Consider the following 16,414-nt stretch of genomic DNA (forward strand, 5'->3'; position numbering starts at 1 on the left):
ACTAATGAGACTAATAGCATAAGAGCAAAACTGTGTTTTTGCACAGCATCTAATACCAGCGGAACTTTGGAAAGAACAGTTCCAATTCATAAATATAAAAATGACATCAGGGAAAGATGCTTCAGATGTTTTGCTAGTCCAGATTTTAAAGCAGCTTTCTTCACCCTTGGGCCTGTTGAGAAGAAGAACCAGCCAACAAGACTTTAGTGGCTGAACATTCTGCTGATTACAGCTCAACAATGTTTTAGGCATCACAATGGGGAATATCATTTTCACAATGCAGCATAGTTGATTTAATTATTTTTTCTTGATTACTAGCATGGCATACTTTAAAGATGTATGTAAAGATGTATGTTTGCTACAATAAAACAGGAAGATTGCATATAATTATCTAAATTACCTAAAACCCATCACTCAGAATTTCAAATTCCCTTTCCCAGCCACCCTAGGAACTAGTTGGATAATCAATAATTTCTTCTGGCAGTATAAAAGTAGAAAGAGGACTATGTCGATTGTTCAGGGAGCAAATAAGACCCTGAATTTTTATTGACCCAATACCTTAGTCAGCCCAACTAATTGGTATGTAACTGCTGGGCTTTTAATCCACTAGAGATGTAATTTTTACTAATTGCAGCTGGTCTGGCAGTCTTGTGCAATGTAAGAAAAGAAAAATAAAAAATGGTGTATCCTGAGTGGCTGCTAGAGTTAACTGTCATTCTTCTGTTTTGTTCCAATATAAGCTGCCTACAAATGTATTTCAGCTTGTTTCATCAGTTCAGTGTAACAAAGGCATATAGCATTGAGATTGTCTTGTCTGAAAGAGCTTTCTAAGATAGCAGGGAAAGGTGACTATTTTATGAAGGAAATTGATGACTTGTTGCAATGGCGCATATCTATTATACAATTTTTATATTTCTTTATAAGGAGTCCATGTAGATAATTTTTGCTAAGTTTATTTATTAAACAAGGATCCCTGGGCAGTAAACAAAATAAAAGCAATACATTAAACTATCAATTTAAAACAATAAACTGCATTGTTTGGGGTTGTTTTGTGCCATTGAGATAATGTTGATTCATGGCAGCTGCCTGGAGAAGTCCCTGCAGATTTCAGAAGTGGCTTGCTATTGTCTCCTTGATCCTCCTTTTGATCAAACTCCAACTTAAGTATTGCGTCCAGTTCTAGACATAACAATTCAGAGAAATTAAAACAGATTTACATAACAAGGGTAGTTGAGGAACCATAAACTAAAGTTTCATGGGCATATTTAGCATTAAATGGGCTTGTCTTGGTTAGTCTCAAGAAGAAAGCAGGAATATGGGAAAATACTTTTGAAATATTTGGAAGGAAAGCAGTTCAAGACTTGTGGATTCAGGTCCTTTCAATTAACTTTTCAAGCATTGATGAGACAGATACTACATATGCTAGAGATTCTTTAGTTTGGATTCCTGCACTCAGCAAGGGCCTGGGCTCAGAGGCTTAGATGGGAAGAAAGGAATCACCTGAGATGAAATATAGTATATGACTTCCATAAGACCCATAAGAGGATAGTGACTCTAAAAAAAGCATATGAAGAAAGAGGACGGAGATAAGGAATGATTTTTTAAAAATAAATGAATTTCCAATTTTTTTAAAAAAGACTTTAATAATAATATTACATGTGTAGCTACCAAATTAGTGCCCATATTCATGTCCAATTACTTTTTTCCTTAGCTTGTCCTCAAGGTATTTATGTTCACATCACAGATATATTCATTGTAGAGTACAAGATGACCAACTCTTTTGTATTTATTTCTAATCATCCTAAATTAGATTAAGGCATTGTTTGGCATTTTGGGTAAGTTGGTTAAGTAGCTTATTCCATTTTTGGTGTGTCTAGCCCAGTGTATCTCAACCTTGGCGACTTTACAATGTGTGGACTTCAACTCCCAGAATTCTGAGCTAGACAATTTGACTTGGATCTCTGTAAAAATTCTACAATGCACCCCTCTCTTTATATTCAGTCTATGGGTTTATCCATGTTGCTCAGTTATCAATGGCCAGAGTAGGCCAGTAATGAAAAATTTGCCATAGACTTGCACTACTTCCATTGTACTTTCAATCTCCAGGTTTGTTTTTGCACTGCAGTTTTAAAGTACTCTTTTTCTTGTCAGGTATGCTCAAGCATTCCTTTCTATTTTGGTTGGTATGGTTTACTTGAGTACAGGCTAATTTGTACATGCTGGCTGGGAAATTCTGGAAATTGAAGTCCACACATCTTAAAATTGCCAAGTTTGAAAAACCCTGGACTAATTTATGGATTATTGGCTGCTTCACAGAAGTAGGAACTTGGAACTTCTCCGTATCTGACAGAATGGATACTTTATGTCTAAAGTCTTGTAGAGCTATCTTGACTAGCTGGGGATAAAGCTCTTCTCCTGGTTGGAAAACTGATGAAATCTTGCATCACTAGGTTTATTTAATTGCATCTGCAACAGCAATAAAAGTATAAGTGTCTATGACCAGCAAGACTCTCCTGAAGGAAAGAAAGTGATTGATTTCATGGACAGAAAAATAGAAGGGCACAGATCTCCTATTGGGAAAAATTAGCAGGGAATTATTCAATAAGAGGACGTGACAATCTGCTGACTAGAGTGAATACTTGCAAGCTTTTGCCAAAGCATTTCAGTTGGGACAGGATTTTCTTAGGTGGGCTTAGAACCAAGCCAGCATCATCACAAGGCAGGAGCTGCTTAAGGGGGCAATGCACACAAGCTCTAAGGAAACAGAATGCTTTTCTTTGCTAACTTTCTTTTCACTTTCTTTTCTCCCTCCATCTTTCTCATGCACTTTTCTTTCATACATATAAACTTCTTCCCAGTTTACTCTCAGTTCTTCCTTTGATCTGTCATACACAAGAGTTTTGGCCATATCTTTAAAACCAGGAATACCGTATCTGGAATGTAAAAATCCGGACAACTAGGAGATGGCACCAGGTTTCTTCACTATTTTTTTCTTGTTGCTTAGTGAATGTCCAAATGCTTGTAGCTTATTGCCAGAGGAGACAGAAACAGAACAGATAAAAAAGGGGGACAAACCCAAGTTTGCCAAAAACTGGTTAGAAGGTAGGTATTTTTTAAAAAAACTGGACTGTTCAGCAAAATTCCATACATCTGGCTCTTCTCCATAATATTATTTGTATGTTTTTGTTTTTCAGTTCCAAATGATAGGAAGGTCATTTAAAAAAGTCTAAAGAGCTTCTAAAAAGTAAATTAAAACTGTTATTCAAGAAATACTTATTCCTATATTTTGATTTTACACATTTACAGTTAGCTATCATTTGTATTCTACTCATGGGCTTTTGAGAGCTGATGAAATCTATGTGCTATTATGAATAAAAATAGCTCCACCATTAGCAAACTTTCTACTTATCATGGAACAAAAGTACATGAACGGGGTCTGCAGATAATGCCTGCTTAATGGGTATGTTCAAGGTTAGCTTTAATCAGGGTTATCAATGACACTTCACAGGTGCCTTGTTAAGATACACATCTTTATGTGAAAATCTGTCTTTGAAAATAAATGTGATAGGAACCATTAAATCATACAAATGTGTCAAGAACAGTTTGGTGTTTCTTTGCAACATCCTTTTTTTTTGTTTTTATAATTATAAAAGATGGCAAAATCTTTCATCTACTTTAGTAGATGGATGCATCTACTAAATGCATCCATCTGGCTCAGTGGTGAAATGTAAAATTTGTTTGGTTCTGTGGGCGTGGCTTGGTGGTGGGGGGTTAATGTGACTGGGTGGGTGTGGCCAACTTTTTTTTTTTACTTTTAAAAGCATTTTTTCTACTTTTCGGCTGAAGAGGTTGTTAAAAAAATGCTTTTAAAAGGCTCTGATGATCCCGAAGAAAAAATGCTTTTAAAAGTAAAAAAAAAAGCCTCTGATGATCGCACGGCTCAGCTGGGCGTGGGGGGGGGGGCAGGGAATTTTGCTACCGGTTCTCCGAACCACCCGCCGCCATCGCTACCGATCGAGCGATCTGGTCCGAACCGGGAGCATTTCACCCCGATCTAGCTGATGATTTTATAAAATAATTTTAAATACTTTTTTGCATGATAATATATAATTATCATATAATATAATATATGTGTGCAAAATTAGTCATGTTGATCATACAATTGAGAGTTACTATGTGTGATTAAAATATTGGATTTGGATTGGTGAAAACTAGGTTCAAACTCCACTTGACCATGAATGACTTTGGGCTAATTAACACCTGCATTCTGATCATGTGATAGAGACAAACAGTCTCAAGGAGTGGATAACAAATTGAACAAATCCTTATTTTGTTTCCTTTTCTTTTTCTTTTAAAATGTCCAATATTCCAGGGCATTATTGGGAACTGGAGATGGAATAAAAGCTACATTTAAAAAAATGACATAGGAAAATATATAAAATTGCTTTTTTAATAGCAATATTAATTATCTTAGGAAAAAAATGTCTCTCATTGTAAGTATTTAAAGTATTTAAACCAGATTCTATAACCAAGATTTAAAGATTGTTAAGAGTGAGGTACATCTATCTGTAAGTCCTTGACTTATAACCATTTGTTTAGTGACTATTCAAAGTTAAAACAGCACTGAGAAAAAAAGTGATTTATGACTTTCCTTCTATTATATATTAAAAAGTAATGTGTGATCCAGCTATTCCACATAGATGTTTATCTGGATATCCACACTGTATAATATCTTCCTTTATTTCCAGAGAGAGAGAGAGAAAAAAAAAAGAAATCAGGCTTGTGGAGCTCATTCATTCATTTGATTTACCCAATAACTGGAATTAAATAACATACTTTATTTTAGATGGTATATGGTAAAGGAGAAAGCAATGCTGCAGTCCTATTATCAGATAAAGGTGTATGCCAAAGTTCTGGCTTTTTATTAAAGGATTTAGTTGTGACAAACAATATTGTGCCAATAAAATATACCAAATGTCCCCTCCAGCATTCTTTTCTCCTACTGCAGAAACAGGAAAGCTATGGCCCTCTGTTCATTCGCACAATTGTTTTGCTGCTGGTTTTACTGGCTATAGTTACTGGGAGTTCTAAACTAGCAAGTTTTGGGGGACCACAGATTCCGTCTATTATAAATCATTGTTTCTGCACAAACCTGTTCAATCATATCCCACATTTAAATTCATGCTTAGTTGAAAGACTGCAATATCCTGAATATCCCCAAACTCAACAGTTAACCACTGATTTTGTCTTATTGAAAAACAGATCTACACGTGTTTGCATGAACATGAGAATTCTGCTATATTAGGGACAGTTGTTTCCTTGATCACAGAGAGAGTGAAGTAAAGTCAGTGTATGTAGAATATCTATTTCAGATGTTGCCATTTAACAATAAAATCAAGTATTAGTTGTATAGGATCATCATAAGCATGTTCCTTATACAACTTTAAATAATCTCATGTTTGATTTAAACAGCTGTTTGAGAATTCCCTCTATTATTAATCTGTAAAAAGTCTCTGGTTTTAGCAAAACATAACTGTAGATGCCTTACTTAAATTTATTTTTAAAAAAGACCTGTGTGGGCTTTCTAACCCCTTTAATGCGTTCACTTCCATTTATTTGAATGAAAATCTGTTGTGGTATAGAAGATCTTACTTTGTGCAGAACCAATCAGAGAAGTGGAATATGCTCTTGAAGCAAAAGGGGAGAACGGATGTGGTTTAGTCTAAACAGGATTTATTTAAGGTTTAAGCAGACTTTTCTCCCTTGGGGAATTAAGCTGCCATTTAAATGTTTATTTCTGAATATTTTACACATCACTAAAATCACTTTCAGATGACTTAAACATATGCATGGTATTATTGTTTATGCTTTCTGTCATCTCATACATTTTTCTTCAGCTGTTCTTTATTTTGAAACCTCTTTGATGTCTCTTGATTTAGGACTTGCCAAAATGGGAAATCTTAATCAAGGCAGCCACTACTTCAGAAGAGGTTTTTTGGCATTCAATCAGAGATTTAATTCTTTTTAGAAGTAAAGACGGGTAAAGAAATATAAATGCTGATCTCAGCTGTAGTATCATTTGATCTTTCCACAATTGCACTAATTAATGCATACAGTATGTACTTTGATAGATTCACTTAATAGAAATTCTCAGTTGTTTTGCTAGAATTCTTGCTCTTACATGCTACTACATAAGGGCCATTCTTCAGGATTTTGCAGGCTTTGGCTTGCAGAAGATGAAAAGTGGGAATTTTTTTCCACAGCAGGCATGAAGATTGGAAAGATACTTCTCAAAGTCATCCTCAGTTGGATTGCTAAACCATACTCAACCTTATGCCTTTGGATATTTTTGCTTAAACATAAACAAACAGTTAAAGAAATTTTCTTTGTTTATCATGACTATCCTTGTGTTTGTAAAAAAATATTTTAATTTAACAACAATCCTTGCTTATTATTTTGTTCATTCCAATGTTGCTTTTGATTGATTACAACAAATCTCTCATGCTTTGGATAATACAGTAGATATATTTGTGCAAAGAAAAACATTATTTATGATAACTTATGATCCACATTTTTCCTTTTATTTTCCTTACAGTAATAAGATTTAAATCTGGCCCCTTGGATTCTTGTAGCCCAGTTAAAAGTAACCCTCCAGCCCTCTCATTTTGTGAGAATGACTGACTATAATGTAGGAAAGTACTTGTACTGATTGTGGAAAGCATTCTGTCAGAAGCTTGGTGTATGCCATTGTTTCTCTGGAAAAGATTAACCTCTCTCCTTTCAGATTTTCTGACATTTTGCTTATATTTACCACTGCATATTAAAGGAGCTTCACGTGGATTATACTATTGCATAAAGGAACTCTGACAGAACAAATATCACCATTGGTGCAGCTTTATTTCATAAATAAAGCCACCCTTTTAGTCATTGGTCCTGTCACACCATTTCTATGAGATTTGGGGTTGAAGTTTCAAAACATTGAATATGTTCTTTATTCATTCTATTTTAATCTATTTTCTAATCTTTTAGGTCATTTCTTGTTCTATAATCCATTTGTGTTTCATTTTCATTTGATGGACAGATAATCTGATGTTTTTCTGTACAATTCTGATGCAAAGTAAAATTCATTCTTCCTTCACTTGATGACATCCATGTCCTGACATAGCAAAGACTCTCATAGCCATTTTTTTTTTTTGGTCCATAGAACTTTCCTCATTTGGGCAAACTTGGATTGAACATCAATGTTCTTTCTAGTATTATCTCATGAATTCTATTTTTACACATTTTATGCCAGTTTTTCTGATGAGGGAGACATGAACACTGAGTTTATCTAAGGCTAGAGAGGCTCAAAGATTCTGGAAATTGCCACCTTGTTCTTTATGACTTCTTAGACAATTTTATGCTACATTCTTTGATGTTGATAAATCAGCCCCTCTTGGAAAAACGTAATATTTCTCAAATCCTATTCCTTTCAAAACAGTATCTTTGACTAGGAACAGGGTAAAGTTCCAGAGTTTTAAAGAAGTGTTTGTAGTATTTTCCAGACTGATAGGACTCATTATCTTTGGTATAGAGATCTTTAGAAATCTCTAGTCATAATGTGTTCTTTGGTATAGAGATATGTGTTCTTTAGTATAGAGATCTTTAGAAACTTCTAGTCATAATGTGTTCTTAGAATCTGTGTGGTAAGACCTTCACTGTGATAATGGATAACAAAGTTTGAGATACAGGTAGTCCTTGATTTAGGACTATTTATTTAACAACCATTCAAACTTACAATGACCTCATAAAATGATTTATGACCTGTCCTTGAAGTTATAACAGTCACACTACCCCTACGGTCATCTGATTGCAATTCAGGAGCTTGGCAACTGGCTCACATTTACCAACTGTTGCAGCATCCCATTGTCATGTCATCATGATCTGTGACTTTCCCAGCTGGTTTCTGACAAACAACATCAATTGGGGAAGTTGGATTTGCTTAATGACTGCATGAATTATTTAACTACCACATGATTCACTTAATTCTTGCTGTAAAAACGGCTGTAAAATCAGGTCCAGCCATGTGATAACTCATTTAACAATTGTACTGCTTAGCAACTGAAATTACTATCCCAACTGTGATTGTAAATTGAGCACTACCTATATTTATGTATGACAGACTGGTCCAAATAAGCCCTTATTGATCAATGAAGTATTTAGACAACTAGTCCCCTTTAATTCAATTAATCAGGGATTTTAATAGACTGAGTATCATTTTAAAATATTATTATGAGTTTCTATCTTTTGTGTGTTTCACAATCAATTACCAATCAACTCAGTAAGATTCATGGGCTGTTAATCTTCTCTGGAACTTAACATTTTCCTAAGCAACATACAGTTTTTGTATGCATGTATATGTGCATGCATGCATGCATGCATTAATTGCAAGAGTGGAATTGGGTCCTGAAAAAGGCCAATTTTCTCTCATATTACCTTGACTATCTATGATCCTTCTCAAAATTTCTCTTGTCCCTCTGCTTCTGAAATTCTAGGTTCAGGTGCTGACATTCAAATTATGAAACATCGTTCATATCCTTTGTTGAGCTGATACTGATAATTAGTGATGTCCATCTTGGTGCCAGATTTGGAAACTATAGTTGTGCTATAATGATTACTCAGTGGAAAGTTTTCCAAGAAGACTTGCTGTCCTTAAGTTTGTTGAAGAACATGGGGGATTTTAAATGTAGCATTGGAGAGAGTCATCATTTTATCCTTTACTTTAGACAGAAAAAATCTTAGTCCTGCATTGATTGTATTTATTATCTGTCAACTGGCTTGTTGTTACTTACTTGGTCCTGCTGTTGTTATTTTTTTTAAAAAAAATATGTTTTATTGGTGCATTTTTTCATTAAAAACATAAAAAATTCCATGTCTACCTGAACAGCATGTTGTCTGGGCATAATTAATTTTAAGTAAAGGTACAACAATAACCATAATCATACTAGTAATCTGAATAAAAATCTCAATATTAATCATAAAATAATAAAACAATTAGTTTATCCATCCTGCAATACTTTTAATACAGATTTTTATTAACTCTTCGAATTCTTTTTACATTCCTGCTGTTTTTGAGTTATAATTTTGCTGATGCTTATTTATTTTTTTTCAGTTAAGAACATTCCATTCAAATATTGATTGTAGAAACGCCATCAGTGAATCAATAATAAACAGCACGTATAAAGTTTATAGGCAACTAATACAGAAAGAGATTCCTAGCATTTTAAGAACCCCAAAATTGGTGACCCTTTAAAATTTCAGAAATAGAAGTGAAGTTTCTCAGAGCAGATCATACAACACTATGAAGAATGATCACTCTTCATTTTACATCTTTATACTACATTTCTCAACATGACATAAATCAGCATCTTCCTTTTAAATCCCCTGTATTAAAACAGCAGCCCTTATATGTGAAAGCTCTGGGAAAAAAATTAAGACACCTGACACAAGAAAACTTGATACATTTCTTATCTCATGCTGAGAGGACTAGATCAGACCCTGTCTCATGTTGTGATTTCATTGATGCGGTATTTGATTACATCCGAAAGGAAATTTGGGATATTATAGCCAATATGAGATGAAACTTCAGAAAATAATTGAAAAAATTATGGTTATTTTCTTAGTTTCAAAGAACACATTAGAGGAAATACCTTTGTTAGCTCTTACCTTATTAATTTATACAGCACCACAGAATGTTCTTAGCTGGATAAGAAAATAAATACTTATGAAAATCCTAGCTATTAATCTCTCTCGCACACAGTCTGTAGAAAGGGATAAGTGCATTCTGCCCCCCAGTCAGTGTCTGGAAGATAAGGGTAATAATTACAAATCCCCAGTTTTCATGATGGTGAAAAGAACATCTGTATCATTTAAGCATGCACAGTTTTTTTAAAAAAATATAATTTTTGATCTTACGAATATCCAATAAGATTGTTAAAAAATTTGACTACAACATCCTAGAAGAAAGCCAGCTATTTTTAATCTTCCTCCTCACTGAGTAGGTTGAACAGTTTGCTTGCCTTATTAGAAACTTTCTGTCTTATTGACACTAGGATAACTTTTTTTCTACTTCTGTTCTTTTGATAAGGAATAAATCTCCAAAATATCCAAGGGAGCTGGCTCTTTGAATTAGCAGTTGACTAAAATTTGTTCCAAAACTTTGGAAAACTTTAATTTCTTATTAAATGAAGAGTTCAGGTGCTGGTTTCTGAAACCACCCATGGTGCTGTTTGAGCTTGGCTGTTTGGTTGCAGACACAGTGATGATGCTACCTAGTTAGGCAATGAAATGTCTGCCAGCAACCAATCAAGCTCAAAGAGCACCAAAAATCTAAAGATCACACCTATACCTGATCATTGGAAAAATATTATTGTTCCCCTGCAGAAAGGGAAAGGCAGCAAGTGCAATGCAAAAACTACAGGGAGATTTATTTGTTAGGGAAATTAGTGGAGCTCATACCACAAGAGTATAAGATATGCAAGAACAACATTTAGGAAGAGCATGTGGCTTTATGGAAGCAGGTTGTACAGACAATACATTTGAAAAATGTAAAGGATTTTGAATATTTGTTAATTAAATTCACTAGGCTTGAATTATTGAAAGTTTTATGTAAATATGTTATTTATTTATCAAATTTCTATCTTACCTATCCCACCTAAGTGACTTTGGGTGATTTACAAACAACATCAGAAAATTTTATAAAAACTTGATTAAAATATGAAGTGGAAGGTCAGTTGCTGAATGCAATAAGATCAATCTACAAAAATTGAAATAAAGCATGGGTGATTGATTCAGTGTGTTATTTGGGGATGTGGAAGCATGGAGATTTTTTATGCAGTAGATGCCCTTTTGTTTAACTGAGAATCTGAATGATTTTCAGCAAATGGTAGAAAAATTGTATGATGCAACAAATAATGATTAATTGCAACTAATACATCAATAGGAAAAAACTAGAAGTAGATTTTTTTGAAAGATGGAAAAGTAGAATAAGTAATTGTGAGATGTGCAGATGCTCCAATGTAGTCGAAGACGTTTTATAGAAAAGAGCAAAAACTGTTCTTTGAGACAAGCTAGTAAATACACACTTTACCTATACAACATTTTTTATCTGCATAAGAAAAATAAATAAATGACTCCATTCCATTTGTACAGTATACTTTTTTCTAATTCATTTGCTATATAGTTTTCTCTTTGACAAATCAGATCCTCTTTTAAACCTTCACTGAAAGCTTCTGTGTTACCGTGTTTTGCTTAGAACCATTTGGCTCAGAGTTCAGAAACCTCTCTTTTGCTAATATGTGCATAAAAGTTTATGTCAGTCCAAGACTTCCTTTGCAGGGTCTGGGCTCGGGGGAGTGTGACAGATTGGATGGTTGTAGTGCCAGCAACCTTGAAAGAGCTGCAGGAGAGCCTACAGTCAAGGGGCTCTTATAACTGATATTCTTCCAGAAAAAGAAAGAAATCCTCAGCACAGAATATTGAATGTTAGAGAGAAGACTGTTACATGGAGTTTTGGTTTTTTTTTTTTTTTTAAAAAAAACATGAGCAGTGCATGCAATCATTTGGACCCCATGTGCAATCTGGCATATTCCAAACAAGATAAGCTTTACTAGCATGGGGGAATCAAGATCTTCAAGATGAGAGTGCAGTGTTGTGTTCAAAAAATCACCATCACCATCCTGAAACATCACAGCATGCACAAAAGGTGTGGGGCTTCCTTTGTGGTGCTTCATTCACTTTCTTGCACATTTTGACACAACCTTCCATAAACATTGCTTTTGCTACTTTAGTAAGGCCTATCTAGAAAATGCTGTTCTAGTTGTCTAATATTAAAAGAGGAAGATGGTGGCTAAGGAAACAGAAGCTATGACTTTGATAGGGATAATTTTCATGGCAATTTTAAATCTCAATTTTTCCACTTTTGTGAATTCCTGAATCCCAGTGAGTTGACAGCATTAGGGTGAGAAAGCATCATTTTTGTTGCACTGCCTGCAACATTTTGTAAATGGAAAATCTGTTTAAATGAATAATGTCTTTCAGAGCCGACTTGCTTATGAAGTATAGAACATTTTAGCTTCCTACTCCTGGAGAGGCGGTGACAGAATTACTTCAAGAAATGTTTCTCTTGTATTATTTCATATATATTTCCAATAAAAGTGTGCATGTTTGTAGGCTCAAATGTATAGCATTTTTAGAGCAGCAATTTGCTTCAGTCTATTTGATGGCTTTACCTGATAAATTCCCTTTCATCATCTCTCTACAAATATTTTTCTGTAAAAGAACTGTACTTGCATTGGCAATTACATTTATATAAGCTTATATTTCTCAGATTTCTTTAAAAAATCAATTTTTAAAATGTCTTATTCAAATGCACACATGCTGAAGAATAAACATATTACAGACTAATGCTTCATTGAAATTTACAGAAATTCAAAACCTACAATTTCTACTATTCAATGAAAGTTAAAATAGTGAATAAAATATCCAGTGTCACTCTCTGGATATATAGAATACATTTGAGTTTCTGCTAACAGATTTGTTGAGTCTCCACTCTCCATGGACACTTTTCTCAGTGAAAAAACTAATTTGGGAATGTGTTGAATCTCAAAATTTGATTTGAGTTACTAATACAGTGCACATTTTGTGAGGAAAAAGGCTCAATGGAAAAGCTACATGATTTTTGAGAAGATTGGAGCTATTAGAAAACAATATGTTTTTTTTAGACCAACCCAAAATTCTGGATGAGAGCACAGATGTACTCTATAATTAATCCATTAAGAACAGCAGGGAATTCTCTAAGGAAAGAGGTAAGTGAGTTGCATTTGATGAAAGAGACACTTAAAGGAATTTAAAGAACTCCCAAGCATTTGTATATGTATACAGGAGTATGTGGGAAACATTCAATAAGCAGTGTATTAAAGAAAAATTGTGAGTGGGAAGAGGGAATTGGCCTTTTATCCTATCAAACCACGTAACATAAACTTTGCTTTGCCTTCAGGATTTTGCCTTTGCTTGTCTGTTTCCATTTATGATATACTGTACATACTGAAACATAAAATATACTATAGCTTTTCTACAATTTTTTACCATGTTAGTTTTCTTAGGATTATAATCTTCAGTGTATGCAACACTGAACCACCCAAGACTACCACTCCCCTTTGGTGTATTTGTTCAATGATTATATAGGTATTTTTCCTCAAGATAGCTTTAATCAAGTTCTAATCACATGGTAACAGCAAATGAGAGGCATACCAATATCTTTCAATAGGATCATATTCTGCTTAAAGGAAGTGCTTAGCATTTCATAGATCACCAACTTGAGATTTCAGCATTTTTATTGGTTAGCGTGAGACTCCTCTAAGAATAAGTGAAATGACATTTGATGCAAATCCACACTATTTTTACAATTGGGTAGGTAGGGCCGAATCATCTGTGAGATTATATCATGGTTGCCCCAGTGTTAACATAGTAAGTGGAGGAGATTGTTTTACGTTCACTGAAGTCATCTTCAGTGGACTCTGTCATTGATACAGGCATACCTGGATTTACATTTAGACTGCTTTCAAGTTATATTTACATCACATGCTCTGCAGTGATGTCTGTCAGAAGCACTTCAGAAGCACTCAAAATTATGCCATCTGAGAGATGGCTCCATCAGCACCTCTTCTGTCTTCAGGCAGTATTTTGTTTATATGTGCTGAGAAAAAAGTATAGACAGGTCTTACTGACAGGATAATGGTATAATATACATAGAATATAAAGGTGTATGTTTGTTGCTGAACTTACATTTCAGTGTAATTTGATATTTTTGATGCTGCTCCTTCCCACCATAGCTTGACTTCTTTTTTTTCCAATATCAACTTTTAAAAGTCTGCTATACTGAGCTCTTTCCTTCTGATAAATAGATGACATTCAATGGAATATTATTCAGGACAGTCACATAAATATGACGAATGAACACCATGGTCCTTGCCAGAGGTGCGTTTCAGCAGGTTCTGACCAGTTCTGGAGAACCAGTAGCGGAAATTTTAGTAGTTTGGAGAATTGGTAGTAAAAATTCTGACTGGTCCCACCCCCATCTATTCTCTGCCTCCCAAGTCCCAGCTGATCAGGAAGAAATGGAGATTTTATAGTAACCTTCCACTGGAGTGGGGAGAGAATGGAGATTTTACAGTATCCTTCCCCTGCCACGCCCACCAAGCCCCCACCAAGCCTTGCCCACCAAGCAATGCCACGCCCATCAAGCCACACCCACAGAACTGGTAGTAAACTTTTTTGAAACCCACCACTCGTTCTTGCCATAAAATATAAACAATGAATCAGAAAAGACAAAAAGGCCGAGGATTTTAACTGAAGCAGGTTATGTAGATTGATTTCTGTGAATTACTGTAGCCAAATCTTCTGCTCTACACAGAGCAGAATAAAATAATTATTCTACCTGATTAATGTCTGTGAACTTTCTGTAGAGTGTACCAGGTTCTGAATAAGACATTTAGATTCTTCACAGCCTAGACCTTCTGGATGTAAAGTCTAACAATATCAATACATTTCATGTACAACTAGAATATTGAGGTAAATCTGGAATGGTTTGCCCACCGGTCTTAGGACAGCCCCCGACCACCTCTCTTTCCGCCGCGAACTGAAGACGTGGCTCTTTCATCAATTGGACTGACCCATCTAGGGGCTTTTACATTGTAATAATTTTAATTAATTTTAACTGGATTTTAATTTACATTTAAATTTAAATTGTTGAATTTTATTCTTTGTAAGCCGCCCTGAGTCCTTCGGGAGAAGGGCGGCATATAAATTGCATAAAATAAAATAAATAAATAAAATAAATAAATAAATCTTCATACAGGCATTATTCAAGCACAAATGGTTTAGAAACTCATAAAGGCTAGTTTATGGCTTTTGAAATCTGGACTGTGTTTAAATAAAACCTTCAGAAACTCAGTTCTTGCTTTGGTATCAATACCAGCTGAGCGGCAGAAACAAACATAAAAACACAGGCTGGATCAGATTAAAGCCCTGGGAGTCTAATGTTTTTTGTCACACAGCGGCCATCACTTGTCTCCAGGAAACTCACATGCAAAACACAATGGCGATAAATTCCATTTCCTAGGGAGCCACAATAGGCTAATTACATGTGAGAAGTAATACTATTTAAAATGCACTCATAAGAATGCAGAATGAATAATGCAGCCTGAGAAAGTAAAATATGAATTTTCAGATAGGGATCATATTTAACAACAGAGCACTTACTTTCACAATGAGAACTATCATGGTCAGATTAGGAAATATCATATATAGCTGCTGCTATTAACCATAACAGACAAATGCATTTTAGGATATGAAGTAAATTTATACAGCCATATGCAGCAGTTAATTTTGTGTACAAATTCCATAATTTATCTATGAATAAAATACATAAACCTGAAAGCATTTGTACTTATCCGCCTTTTTAGAAAAACACTTAAAAATTGATGCCTACAGAGTGCTGAGAGATATTTTTATAAATAATGATGAAGCAGAATACTGGTTCTTTCGTTTCACCTTCCAATTTATTTTTATTTAACAAAAATAATAAAAATTAAATCAGGTGAGATATCAAGGGAGGTGACTCTGGTCTCATGGCTGAAAAAACAATGCTGAAGTTGTCAATTGCAAACAATGTACATTGTGAATAGAAAACAGGTCAGTTGGCATTTGACAAGATAGATGCTTACCATGGACATTTCTGGTTCTGGATATGAAAATGAACCCAGGCTAGAGATTTAATTTCCTAAGAGGATAAACTCATGAGGAGCCTTGTATCTGTCTTGCAGCAAAGCACAGATCATATACTGTAACTGGCATCTTCTCTTTTTAAACCCCGAAGAAAAGCCAGTCCGCTCATCCTGGCTAATTATGGATGGCGCTCAGATATTGTTGATTTACCTATATTGTTCCCACTTTTGCTTTTAATTTTACAATTTTTGCTTTTAACTTTCAAAAATCTTTTGGAATCGAAGCAGATTATAAATACTGTAAAATAAATACTAAAAAGAAGGAAGGAAGGAAGGAAGGAAGGAAGGAAGGAAGGAAGGAAGGAAGGAAGGAAGGATTTCACAGAACTCAGAAATTATTCAATTATTCAAAGATCTCTTGAATGATAACCTACATAAGATCATCTACCTAAGATTTAATAAAGGTTTATTTCCCTCCTATTGGGTCATTAATGACTGAAATATAATGACTTGGCTAGACTGCCAAATCCAAGTTCAAGACAGCATACATAACTTCTCCTTTTACCTTCCTGTTGATTCTTCAAGATTGTTTTGGTTTCAGGAGAATGCCTGATCAAGGGTCACTCAGAAATTTTCATGGCTGAATGGAG

This window comes from Pantherophis guttatus, chromosome 7 (genome assembly GCF_059756535.1).
Source record: "Pantherophis guttatus breed Tessera chromosome 7, ASM5975653v1, whole genome shotgun sequence".
NCBI lineage: Eukaryota > Metazoa > Chordata > Lepidosauria > Squamata > Colubridae > Pantherophis > Pantherophis guttatus.